Source organism: Pempheris klunzingeri, chromosome 22 (genome assembly GCF_042242105.1).
Source record: "Pempheris klunzingeri isolate RE-2024b chromosome 22, fPemKlu1.hap1, whole genome shotgun sequence".
In the NCBI taxonomy this organism is placed as follows: Eukaryota; Metazoa; Chordata; class Actinopteri; order Acropomatiformes; family Pempheridae; genus Pempheris; species Pempheris klunzingeri.
Window position 1 is genome coordinate 12,093,045 of NC_092033.1, and position 14,416 is coordinate 12,107,460.

General features: G+C 41.5%; 1 protein-coding gene across 1 annotated transcript in view; it reads left to right on the forward strand.

Annotated features, from left to right (window-relative positions):
- The first annotated feature begins 7,743 nt into the window (after window positions 1-7,743).
- The window catches only part of chrm2a (cholinergic receptor, muscarinic 2a), a 37,205-nt gene continuing 30,532 nt past the window's right edge, over window positions 7,744-14,416 (forward strand). The window contains exon 1 of the mRNA XM_070853957.1: window positions 7,744-7,828. The gene's annotated coding sequence lies outside the window, so the exon portion shown is untranslated. The remainder of the gene's footprint in view (window positions 7,829-14,416) is intronic.

The following is a 14,416-nucleotide window of genomic DNA, read 5'->3' on the forward strand; positions in this document are numbered from 1 at the left end:
GGATCACGATCAAAGAAAATTAAGACCGATCTAGAGGAACTGTCTTTTTGTCCTTTTATACGACCATCATGGTCAATTATGAATCCTTAACTCGCCAAGAAACAGGAATGATTACATGTTGGAACCCAAAAGAAAAGCTTTCTTTCATTGTCATGTACATGACGCAAGGTGCCAGAGACCGTTTTTGTATGTTAGTTTCATGATAGAAAGTAAATCTGGAAAATGAGCTCTGTCTTTATCCTCTCTTAGTAGAAGAAGGTTGAGCATAAATATGACAGGTGTGATTAGTTTGGTGTAATGCTCTTAACCTTTAGGTGATAGTGAGATGGTTACAGGTTCACTGATATTAAGGAAACATCATTAATGTTTGGCTTTGCACAAAAGCACTCTGTGGTCCTGTGTGGAAAAGCACGGGCCCAATTTTTTTTTACATTTTAGGTTCAAAATGACATCTCAGATAGGTGGGATCAGGCTACAATGGCTGTACTCCCACTAAAAGTGCTTGTTTTTGCCACTGACAGGCTCAGATTGTTATTCAGAATGTCTGACAAAGTTATGAAAAGGTTCCCCACAGAGATAAACCTGTAAGTTTTTTGTTAAACCAGGGACAGCCGTTACATCGCTCAGTTCAAAGTAATTTTACCTCGCAGAACACGGGAAATGCTACTTTGGTTCCTGTAAGTCTGGTGTTTTAATACATCAGTTCGATTCCAACCTAAGTGTATCAAACACAATAACACATGCAGGTAACCCATCAAGGCAGTGGTAGACTAGCAATGCCTGTGTTTAATGAGGCAACATTACCTTTTTTTTTCAATGCAGTCTAGTGGTTTTGAACCAAGCGCTATAACGGCTGTTTGTGGTGAAACAAAAAGGATCTTACAGGTCTATCTCTGTAGGGATCCTATCTGTAATGGTGTCACACACTTCAAATAACAATCTGAGCCTGCCACTGGCAAAAACAAGCACATTTAGAGGATATACTTTGACTGGTGCAGTTATCCCAAAGGATTCCGTTACAGCCACTGTCGCTTCTTTACAGCCCCTTCCGTGGCTGAAAGCCGAGGCAATCTACTGCATGAATTACAAAACATTTTGTACCTACCATTCACTTTGAATCGAACATATGTAAAAATATAAGGGGTTTTTTCAAGTCCAGACCTCCTCAGAAATCTTGCCTGTGATCATCCAATTGGATTATGGCGATCAAGATTAGTATAAATGAACCTAAGGCCCTTCAAACGTCCCATAAATAATGCCAGTTTGCACAAGAACGATGTCAAATTTATCAAAGAAATCAAATTTTGAGAGGGAGCAAATACCACCAATGTCTGCTTGACCTACGTTTCTTTGTTATTCTCTGTAGAGGTATTCCCAGCGGTTTCATGTCTTGTAAAAATTGAATATGTAATTATCTAAGTCTCCCCTAAAAAAACTTCCATTGTGAATTTAATTGCAGTCGTAACAGAGAGTATAATGCCATTTTGCGTCTGTCTTTTACAGCGCAGTGAAAAGAAAGCACTGAAGTCTCTAACAAAGCTGCCATGTGATTTTGTCAGTTCCACCTCTTGACTGGAGCTTTCAAGCGCATTCCCAGACACGTATGATTAAAAACCCCAATGTCACTGAATGAAAGGTACAGCCAGTAGCCATCAAGATTATGGATAAATCAAAGCACAATGGAATTTCATCTAATCTCCTTGTGAGGGAGTCTTTGCAGCTTCTGATTGCCCGTAATGTGCAAAGCTAACCTTTATGTGATCCTCACCAAGTGTTTGTTGAAATCTTATCCTCTCTATGAAGCCTGTACGCTCTGAACTTTTAGCCCATATCTTTTTCATCCCTTTGCTGAGTCCAGCCAAGAAAGTGATGAACATTGTAATAGCTCATTTTTCAACTGCGTGGATTTGAAAAGCTGATAAATATGTAAAGACTAAATTGGACCGCTTATCATCTATGTTGAGTTGAGCAAACAGAGACATCTCAAGTTTGAACATTTTTCCGACCCATTTTAAATCTGCTGCACTATTTTTTCACATTAAACTTATTTTCAAAGAACATATACACAAAACAATCTCAAGCAAATGCTTTTCCATCTGCAGACTTTGATCTCATCCCACATATTTGTTTACAGCCCATACAAGGTATAACAAAAAAAAAATTATACTACTCGCTATATTTGTTCTTCATTTTCAGCCCAACACCATGAACATGCACTTGTTCAACTCAGAAAAGGAGCAACAATTGGAGAAACCTATTGTGATGTTGTTGGCGGTAACATCAAAGAGACTTCTGAGTGATTCTCTTGTAAATGACTGCTTGTAGCCTGGTGAAAAACAGTTGCAGCTGTAAGCGCAGTGAACCTTCAAAGTTATTACAACATCATAATGTTCTGATGATAACTTGACGTGAACTTGAGATCACGCTGTGTCATTCAAAGAAATTAATAAACACGGCAATGATAAACAGTACAGTTGCACAAATGACTAGAAAGATGGATTAGGGAATATGATTACTGGTGGTGGAAGATTTACTAAAAGTAGCAATATCACAGTGTAAAAATACTGATATGTACACAGTTTGTCTTATCTGTCTTGAGTTTGTGTGTGAACCTGAAGTGACGAGTTTATCCAGTGATGACGCATTATGATGTCTCCGAGTGTGATGGTACCAACCGTTTTTGGTTGATATACTGGCATAGCCAACTAATCAATAAGCACAAAGTGGAATAAAATGGAAAAACTTGAGAACAAAGTGTACGTCACTGCACTACTTAACTAAATGAACTCCATGTTAGAGATTTAACAGGGTGATTGACACAGTAAGGAATCAAGACAGACATTGTGATGACAAAATCCTCCTGCACTCCACTGCCAAAATATCCTTTGGTGGTTTCCCTAATTAGCGCCGTTAGCGCTGAGTGCAACTGTGTCGGGACGTACTGCAGAGGGAGAGACTGGAGGAAGGCAGGCGGCAGTGCAAATAGCTAAGTAAACTCTCTGGTCTAATAACAGGATCCTTCTGCCCTGAGGTTAAACAGATCCTCTAATCACTCTCTTTGTTTGGTTTGGATCTGCATTCATCTAGGCGGTACCCAGAAGGATGGACGTCTGTGCATTTGCAGCTCAGCTTGTATCCCTGTCTCTCATGCTTAAACGTTCTGCTAAATATGCAGAAGCATCCGCCCACTGAAAATATGAGTGATGTCTGTGTTAATCAAGATACAGATTTAATAAATGTTGACACTCGTCTATGCATGTATTGTAGCTTGTTATTTTGATTTCTTGATCGATCAGAGCAGGCAGTTTAACAGAAAACATTTACCAGCTGAGCATGCATATAGATCCATCATGTACATTGGAAGCACGAGTCCCAGATATTCTAAAGAGATGCAGAGTCAGTGGAAGATTGATGCATGGGCCTGTGAATAGGCTGACAGCCAGCCTTTCAGACAGTTACATAATCAAGGCTTTTTATCCAGACACATGCCCCCCTACTAGGATCTTGGCTGAGAGCAGATAATGAAGAGGCAGTGTAGATGTCCACTGAGATCTATGACCAGGTTCAGACTTGGAGAAGCAGCCCCTCCTTCCTCCCCATCATAATGCTGATGTTGCAATAAAGCATCAGCCCACACTGAAGGAGGGCCCTGGCAGTTGCAGTCGGGGGACACCAAGTACTAGGAAATTGCATTACAGACGTTCCCTTCGGAGTATTTAAAAATGGAAACACTGGAAGGCTTGTTTTATTGCTTATGCTTTCGATGAGGTCTATCCAAAGTGCTTCTGACAGTTCACGGCAGTGTGAACATGTCTTTGTTATAAGACAGTTAGAACGACACTCTTAGGGGGATCTTGTGGAGACGCAGAAGTCATCAGACATAAAACAACAATTTCACAGAGGGGTATCCTGAGGTAAAGTTGTGATACGGGAAAATGTGATATGTATGGTTTCATCTCTGTGAATATCAAATGAAGCTTGGCCAGCACGTTTTCTCATTCTCTATAAACTGCATGCCACATCTTTCTTCTGAGTACAGTTCTCTTCTTAATGGAATTTGACTATATCATTGTGCAGAGGTAACCCACGGTGACACACATTCATAGTAAAAGCAGAGCCATAAAATGGCTGAAGCTTTAAGTAAGTCTACAGTCTCCATGTGCCATACTTTAGCTTTAACATGTGACTACTGTTGACTGTCCTCAGTCACATGACGAGTTTATTTTCATTTCAGCAGCAAAGAATGATTAATTCTATTATCAGTTAATTGAAAATCTTGTGAAACGTTCATGACAAATTTCTAAAGCTCGAGATGATGTCTTCAGATGTTTTGTTTTGTCTGATCAACACTTCAAGACCCAAATATATTCATTTTACTATCGTGTAAAACAAGGAAAAGCAGGAAATCCCAACAACTGAGAAGGTGGAACTACATAGTTTTGGGCATTTAAAATAGTTGACTGATGATTAGAACAGTGGGATCATCCTGAAAGGGCATGAAAAGCCAAAACAACATGAGGAAGAGGAAAGAATTTATCAAAGTAGAACAAGATAAAAACTTAATACATGAAATAACAATACAATAGGAAAAACAAATCAAGGTGAGCATCATATCTACTTGGCAATCAGATATAAATGCTGACTAACTCAAATTGCTTTGATAATAAACACCTTTAAATTCCAAACTCCTCTCAACCTACACTCCACCCTGTTGATGCTTTGTTGATATTACTCACAGATGCTGATAAAACAATCAATTCAAAGATCTCTTATGTTCCGTATTTTACACCCCAACATGCCGACAGTCGTCTGGACATTAACTAAAATTGCAGCAATCAAAACCAGAGACAAGCTGCCACCAAAAACACATTTTTTATGCACTGTTATCAATATGACTTAGAAATAACAACCACGATTTCAGCTGCATAAATCTGGGAAATAAATTTCAAGATCAGGCAGGCCATAATGGTGTGAACACATATCTACAAAATGTGTTTTTAGTAGCGTAATCAGATGTAAATGTGATTTAGTTGGCAGCCCAGTCAGCTCTAAGGCATCAAATTTAATATGTATCTGAAGGTACCTGATTACGGCTGTGAAAACAGGGGGATAAAGTACAAAATCTGATTGTCCACACAATAATTGAGATAAATTACTTCAGTTTGGAGATCCCAACCACAAAATGTAATCACATAAAATTCCACCAGCATCTAGCAATAGCAGTTGTTAAGGCTTCTGGAGCTGAGAGGCAGCACACTAACCAGCTGACGATCATCTCTCAGCCACCAAGTTAATTCCTATATCTTTACAGGGCTTAGACACATTACAGGATTTTATGGTCCACGTAGTGTCTAAGCAGTTCAACAAGTATGTTACCTGCCAAATGTTTAGTGCTTCTCAGTGATGACAGTCTACTGTACAGGTCGGTCCCTTTATTTAATAAGAGTCCCCCCCTCCCCAGAGGCTGAGGTAATTCTTGAGAGATTAAGGTGATAAAGTGTGGATAAAAACAGCCGCCTGGGTCAGGCTGCGCCTAGGGAGAACATGCACGGTTCTTTATAACCTTGATGGACATTCTCACTGTCTCACACATATGGTGAGTCCACTGCTTGGAGCAGCAAAGAATCTCATTTTGGGTCACGCGACCAAACAGCCAATCAGTGTGCAGTATATCTCATCTGTGTATGTTAAGCCTTACTGCACATTTATTCAGAATTCTAAGATTTGCTCATGGGGGAATTAACTGCCTGTAGGCAAAAGAGATTGCAATCCACGTCTAAGGCTGTCTATTAGATATTTTAAGCCCTTATCATCATCTGACAATTTTATGAATAATTTCCATCATCGTATAATGTGGCAGATTTGCAGGAATCCTTCAAATCCTCTTCCAACATGATTAGGAAACATTCAAGTACACTTATGTTTATGCAATGTCTGATCAGACTAACAGCTTTTCTTATTTGCATAATAAATGAATTAGAGCACCAGAGACAAAGATCATTAGGCAGATTCTGACCATGGGGAAATCATTTGGACAATGTGTTTTATAACAATGTGAGACAACGAAGATCAGCGATGCGTCACACAGCTTCAGCATGTTTCACCCTCCAGCTTTCCCCAAGTCCTTCACTCACTAAAGCCCTGCTGGTGTTTGCATTCTGTCGAAAACAACCGTCATTTCTTCAAGGCAGCTGTTTCATTTCAGAGCGGGGGATCTGTGATTTCTCCACTGGCCTGTGTCCTGTGATTAGTCATAACAGTGAATGGCATGCTGGAGACAGAAATGGCTAATGTGTGCGTGCCGTGACATGCCATAAACACAAGTCGTTATCCTGAGACTACATCGCTTCACCAGCACACACTGACTTAGTGTTCTAAACACTGAAGCCTCAGGGTTTATCCCTTTATCAGCTGCTCCTGTCTTTCCCTCAACTTCCTCAGCTCAAGTTTCTTCTCCGCCTGCAGTTCAAAAGCAGGTGTGACATTGTTTCGTTTTTGCGCTCCATATGCTAAAGACATTAACAGCGGCTTGTGAAGAGTTGTTTTTAATAAGCGTGCAAGGCTTAGGTAAAAAGATTTCTAAACTGCAATGGCTCCTCCAAGGTGCTCTGGCTGATTTGCATTTAAACATGAGGACTTCTTGTCAGTAGCTGATCCCGAAATATGAGTGAGAGAGCTGCAGCACTCTGCGATAATGGTCTCAGAGGGCTGTGGTTTCCATACAGGGTGTGCACATTTCGTGAACCTGGGCCACAGTCATTTACATTGCAGGCGGTCAGAGCCACCATCATTTGCTTTGATTGCCGTGCAGGGAGTATACATTATGTATATTTGGGGTTACAGGTCCGTGGGGATTGAGGACTGTCTAATTTACGTTGTGAGGACTTTACTTAAATCCCAGGCCAGCTCCATGTGGCTGTTTTACCCTTGAAACTGTATCACGGGCCTCTGATCATGAATGACCAGAGAAGAAAACCCTAAGGAAAGTCATTTGTAATGCATGAATCGACTTCACATGATTTACACTACATCCAATTTAGTGGCAATGCAGGGAATGCCTTGAACAGTATAATGAAAAATGAAAAATTTATTATAGTACAAAAAGAGTATACTGGAGTATATTTGCATTGAAATCTATCTCTTTCCTCTTCCTGTAAATCATAAAAAAAGATTTGGGTGACTCACCATGAACTTGGGGGCTGTTATATACACTTGTTCTACCAAATGCGATTTGGGGTGAACCTGCTAACCCTGCCCATCATCTAAAACCACACTTGACAGTTAGCTACTGAGGTAGCCTAGAGCGAGAAGAATAAGACCACTTTCATATCTTTCCATTTCAGCCCGGATACTGTTAGCTTAGCTCATAGTAACGACTGCAAAACCCCTTGAATTGTTGCAAAACCCCTTGATTTTGGTACCTTTGGACAGAGGCAGGTTACCTGTTTTCCCTTGTTTCCAGTCTTTATGAAAAGCTATTGACTTCATATATAACGGACAGATGTGAGATTGCACACCACCCAAACGTTAATCGCCAAATAATTTTAAGCTAGCTCCATTGAACATGCAAAAGTCACTGCATGTTACTGCGATGGAAAAAACCTTTGGGGGGGACTTGAAGGCAGCACTACATTATCTGCTCAGTGCTCAACATCATATACTTTTCTTTTTCAACAGTGGCCATGGCTGTTAACAATGAAGCTGGAGCCAGACACGCCCACTGCCTCCCTCTGTCAAAAAAAACCCTCTCTGGTTCTACATTGAACACACACTCTCTGAATATGCCATCCAAGTGCGAGAAAGCCCAGCGGACTGCTTAACACCCGCCGTAAGTACTAACACAGTCTGACTCTGGAGTGATAGCTTTTGAGTGTTTACTCATGACACTCACACCAAGTCAAACCCCAGAAGAGGGAAACTCATTATGTAGCCAATTTCTGAATTAGTCATTTCCAAATGATCCTCTGTTCAAATATTGTAGTGAGGTATCACAACCACTGTCAGTACACATGGATTACACATTTAAAAAGAAAAAATTTGAAAAGCTTCATGCCTGTCTTGGTATATGATTTGACCTGTTGACGGTCAGTGCTGTCAATGAATTTCAAGTTACCCATGAAATTTATGTACACACAAATGACATATTTACATAATTCAGACCTCCTCTAAAGCCAAATCACTTCATCCACCCTGTCAGGTGACTTTAACGACTCCACATGTTTTCATCACACATGTGAAATAATGTGCTCATTATGCATACCGTATAGGTAAAATGACACTTAGAATTTTATGCAGCCTGAAATGGCTGAAAGGGTTGTATCCTTGGGCTGTTATTGAAGTATGTGACATTTTCATAACTCGTCAATGGCATTACAAGTGCTTGCCCTACATTAGTAGATTCAAACAAGCTCTTGACCATGACGTTAAGAGTAGAGTTGTGAAACCTTTCATACTGTGTGTTTGCTACACACACACACTGAGACCTTGAACACAGAAACAGCGTAGTGCTCAAAGCCTGGAGGCAGCAGGAAAGTAGAGTTAACTGCATGAGGAACTTTGGCATAATCTCAGGTAAGTAGTCATTCATAATAATGCTTACTACATTGCTACTGTATGTGATTTTTAGCCATACTGGCTGCATAGCTTGAAAGATGGCATTCGGTCAGTCCACCACTTTGGTCCAGACGAGAATAACTGTTGGATGGAGTTCCATGACATTTGGTACAGATAATCAAGGTGCCCAGAGGATGTATCCCAATGACTTAACCGATCCCCTGTGTTCTCCCCAGGCACCACCATGTGGTTGATGCTTGTGTTGTAGGTGAAATGACTCAACAACTACTGGAAGGATTGCCCAGGAAATTAAGTTCAAACGATCATGTTCCCCTAAGGATGAACTGTTAAAACTTTGATCCCTTGACCTTTTATCTATTCCACATTTTCATTATCAGGTCAAAATGTCAGTGTGCCAAATATTTTAGTTTATGACCGACACTGAAAATGACCTTCAGCCTCATCTGGACTTTGTGTTTACAGCTAAGTAGCAAATGCAAAGCATGTTAGCAAAGCGAAAGCTATCACATTAAACTACAGTGAACATGATTTATGTTATACATGCTTACATCATTATGTTAGCATTGTGATTGTGAGCATGTGCTGAGGTTAGCATCTAGTGCAAAAACACTACCATGCCTACATACAGCCCACAGCCACATACATGACTGTATCATGGCTGACAATGATGAGATTGAGATGGCAATGCACAAAGCTACTGCTCCGGTCAGCGACACTGTTGATTTAATACAAGCTGCTTCCCCCTCCCAGTTAAAACATTTTCCCAAATTTTATTTGACAGGAATGTGCTTCTGAGGCTGCGGTTCATGTTTGGGAGTTTCAAAAGCCATCAGATCAGGTGTCATGCCAGACAATGTGTTCACTCAAAAAAGGACGTCATGTATAGCAATGTGCAAGCACTTCAACGTCAACAACCTCACTTCCCACTATGGGAGTGTGTGCAGACATTATCAGGAGACATGGCATCTGCACGAACACACACATACTCACACTACTGTTTGATGCTGTTCCACCAATATTACTGTTAAGAGCTCTCCCTCCTCATCATAGCAGCGCTGTCCAGAACCATATCTCAAATGGAGTTGCTGCTCTTTCATTTCACAGAGATTGAGATTGTGTGTAGATGTGTGTGTGTGTGTGTGTGTGTGTGTGTGCGTGTGCATTTGTCTAACTGCATATCTATGTCTCTCATTTGCATGAGAGAGTTTGTCTCTTTGTGTATATATTCTTGTCTAAGTGACTCCGTCGACTTCACTCTTAGTGTGTGTTTGTAGGCGCAACACCCCCAAAAGACTGCCAGGTCAGTTCCGTGACAAGCCAGCAAAATCCCTGGCACAGATTAACAACAGAGGGCAGCGCCAGCCTTTGAGGGCAGCAGCAGCAGTAGGAGCAGTTGCACCAATTAGGAACTGGCAACCCGATCACCCACCCAGCCCAACGCTCACCTTATCTGGCACAAGATAATAGAGTCGACACACGCGTTCAGACAGATAGACCCACACAGGGATGCGCTTGCCACATACATGCTCATAACATGGTAGCTAATAAATATGCAACGCCATACCAAACATCATCCATTAGCTGCAGCAGGGGCCTAAGTGTGCTGCAAGAAGTGTCAAATATGCATGAGGGAGTGGAGGTCTGTGTCTCATAATCCTCGAGGCAATTAATACAATCGTTTCCAGGGCCACGCACCTAGATGCACATATCAAACCTCTCCCTGGGCTTGTTGAATTTTTTAGGTAGACTAATTTACAGGTACATTGGCCAGAGGCTTGCTTTTATGGATTGGAGCCGTCTGGAAGCCGACGGGAGGCCATACATTGAGAATTGTCCACAGTGATGCATGGGGCTGTGGGGACAACATATTCACAGGGAAGAACACTGCTGGAAAAGCTGTGTTTAAATTCTAGCGACGTGGTCTGATTTTCATTTGCCAAATTGAGTTAATCCACGCTCGGTCCTGCAGGTGTGTTGTTGTTTTCATAGAAATGACTTTGTGTAGAGACTTGAACTATTTAACATTTATACTGCACAAGCTTGGTATTTGAAGACTTAACTGTCAGAGAGAATTCCAACTGTTTTCATTGCATTACTGTTCCTGCAGCGATGCTCCTGCAGAGTGTGTCATCGTCTTCAGTATATTGTAAAGCATTTAATTCTGCCTCGCTTTTTGTTGTTGCTTCTGCAGATGTTTTTAGCCTCCAGTCAGGTATTGATTGAAATGTTCAGCCTAGTATGAGGAGGGGGAGGGAGGGTGGGGGGGCTGGTATTCAGAGGCATTTGGTTGGTGGGGAAGCAGTATTGATTGCACTTAAAATGACAAGATTGAGGAGGCCCACTTTGACTCGTTACCCCTATTGCCACCAACAGACAAAGTGCGGGCCAGAGGAGCAGCACCGATTGATTTCTGTGATCATGAATGGCCTGAGACCTATGAATCAGTTGGCCAAGCTATGCTGCTTGAAAATAAGTCAACAATTTTTCATAGCGCCGTGGTAATGTAAGGATTGGCAGCCTGTTTGATTTAAGAGGACAAGTAAATACTATGGTAATGAATAGGCCCCATGCACATTCTGACAAGCAGAGAAGTCCTCACAGCTCTGGCAATAATAACCCCGCATGTGAAGCATGGAGACTGGTAGTATATTTGAGTAGGCAGGTATTGCGGAGCAGCTGGTTCCGGCATCTATGGGGTTTTGTTGTGCATAATTCACTGGCGAGGCATGAAGCTGATATAGCCTCTCCTCTTCTTATGACCATCCATCAGGTAAAATTGCTTTCTTCTAACATTTGGCTGTCAACGAGAAATAACAAATGTAGCCATACGGAGCAACACATGATTACAGGGTAATAATGCCCTGAGGTCAGAGGAATGTGACCTCATTCAAAGCGGCTTGTTGAAGGGAGCAAGTTTAGTACTAGTCGCGTTGGATGAAGAGTCACTAGGGAGCCACTCATCTTCATCTGAGATGACTGCTGTCAGGTGCAACGTCCTTTTGTGATGTCTGTTTTTTAACCATTGTGACTGCTTGTTTTATATTGCTGAAAACGTGGACGTTCTTGAAGAGAAACAATTCAGAAAAGATTAAATAGGAAGCTCACAGAGGAGTACAAACGCATGTGGAAAGTGTGATTGAAAACGTTTATGCCACCCTTGTTTCTTACCAGCTCTTTGACCACTTCTTGAAAATATCTCTCACCAATAGTGGAGGGCTATTTCGAGTCCCACATTTGCTCTGATTGATATTGTGTAAATCCATCACTATAATCTGCCAGGAAATTGCACAGGCGTTACCAGAGGTCTAATCGAGATATGGGTGCACTCACAGACTGAGTACGAGTGAGAATGAAGAGAAAAATTAAGGAGAGGCAAGACAGATGGAGGGCAGACCTGCACGGCTCAAGATGGATATTTTGAAATCGAAGAGGTATAAAAATATATGTTGGCCAGAGAGCGGTGTGTTTGAGGAAAGGGAATGCTCAAAATTAATAAGTAAACGCCAAGAGAGTAGCTGAACGAAGGGAAGAGGGAAAAAAATGTTTGACATGCTTCAGTGAGCTCAGTTTCTCCCATCCCAGTGTTCCCCTTCCTCTGTGTCGCCTGCAGGTCTCTGGTTCCATGTGCTGCATAGCCAATTACCCATGAAAATAAGAGAGAGAAAGCCGGTTGCAAGTGATTAACACACACTAAACAACAAGCACCTACTGGATTCAGAAGCAGAAATGTGGATGCACATGGAAGCACAGATCTTGTTCAATATATAGTAAAAGGTTTTCTTTGATGACGCCTAGTTCTTTATCTGTATTTTATTATATTATTTTTGTATTACAGCACTTAATCAACACACTGCATTTTTGCCCTCACCCAATGTTGTCTTAAATGAGAGAATACAAGAGCAACAACAAACTGGGGAACTGGTTTATTGCATTTTTTCTTCTTTACTGATACACAGTGAGTGTCATAACAGGAGGCTCAAACACAGCATGACATATCACCACAGCAAGTGTTTGTGCAACTTGGGGGGACGAGGGGGGTTAACTGAATTGTGAGGTCTAGATGGTATTGTTCTTCGAAGGGACGGACTCAGAGGTAGTTCTAATGAACGGAGCTTGGGGAATGCAGTGCGGTTGTCTGTCACAGCAGGAGGAGGGATATACTGCGTTTCTGTAGTCACTGAATTATTGAAAAGCAGATCTTTGCACTTCAATTTAGCCAATTAGAATTATTTAAAACTTAATACAGATGATTCAGGTTACAGATAATTTTGGTTTCCAGTCAGTTTGTCTATTCGATTTTTTATACAGCATGTTTTGTGGTCTTTGCGTTAAATAGCCCTTCAGCCTGGGGACCAGAGCTCAGCTTATGCCCTCTGATGCCACTGAGAGTGAAACAAGTGGCTGAGAGGCATGTTCCTTCTTGATAAGTTAGATGTGACAGCCAACTCTGCTCAGCCTTGGGTAGCTTAGTGTGTATATGCTCGCAAACACATAACACGATGACGTGCAAATATATTTTAATTACAACTTTGTTCTAGTTCAAATCTTTTTGTTACCTATATTTTTCTCTCTAGTCGTAATCAAAACGCAGGAGGCAGTGGGGGATTTTATATGCATACATACATCTTTAATATCATGAGTATGAATTTCTCTGACACGGTAATATATTTTAATCACCCGAGGATTTAAGTGATTCAAATGAGCAGGTTTTCCAGCCGGGTGGGATTAGCGATGCCCGACTAAATATGTGTAGGGTAGCTGAACTGTGTGCAGGATTGTGTTGTTGCCTGTGCAAAGGCTTGTATGCTTGTCTATGTTTTGTGAGTAACCACCTGTGTGTGTCGAGCACCTGACCCTGCATGGATCATTTCCCTTCTTGGTTTTAATTAGGTTGTAAATGTCAACATATGAACCATTCTCTTCCGCCGCGTGAAGCACGTGTGCGGTGTGTGCTGTTTGCTTCGCCAGACGAAAGACTGCTGTTCATCTTTTGTCACATGTTGACTCGTCGGACAATTAGGGAATGTGAATGACTCAAAGGCAGGGCCAAGAATAGCTGGCTGAGGCGTCTCTCACTTCCTGAACTCCATTCTTCCCAATGTGCATCACAAGAGATGCGGGAGATACGCGTTCCTGGCAACCACCAATTAAGGCCACATATCCTTCACATGAGGACTATTGCTTAATCAAAGCTCTGAGAATAATGAGGTAAAGTAAACAGTAATTACTGGAACCAGGTCATTGATTACAGTTCTGTGTCTGACTAGCCCTATGGGAGTTTCTAGGCAAGGGAGCATCCCCAAATATCCGCTTGATAGCAACATGTGACCTTATGGCTTGCAATAAAATCCATTTATCTTTCTGTATTTACATAAAGTATTATTCACGCAGCTTTTGTCTGCACGTGTTGCCAAATCCCGCCGGATTCAGACATGAAGATTGATGACGACTCCTCCCCGCTAAACATATATTCACACTCAACAATTTATTTAGTTGGAGATGATAAATCTCTTCATGATGACCGTGCCAGCAGCGTGAATTATGCATGTCATATAGATTTGCCCTCTTCGTATTGAAGTGGGAAGAGACATGACCATGCGGGCAGACATGACTGTGCACGCTGGCATCACATTAGGGAGAGATCAGCATGGATTTGGTGATACCTAATTAATGGAAGCTATTCCAGTCTGCGATACAATTTAGCCGCAATCCAAGAGTGAGAGGTCAGTAAGAGTGGGTCAACAATGTGGGTTAACCAGAATTGGCAGACGGTAATTGTGTTCTTTTCAGTGTTTGTGGGTTATATGAGATTCTCCTTAACAGAGAAATGTCAGAGTTTGAG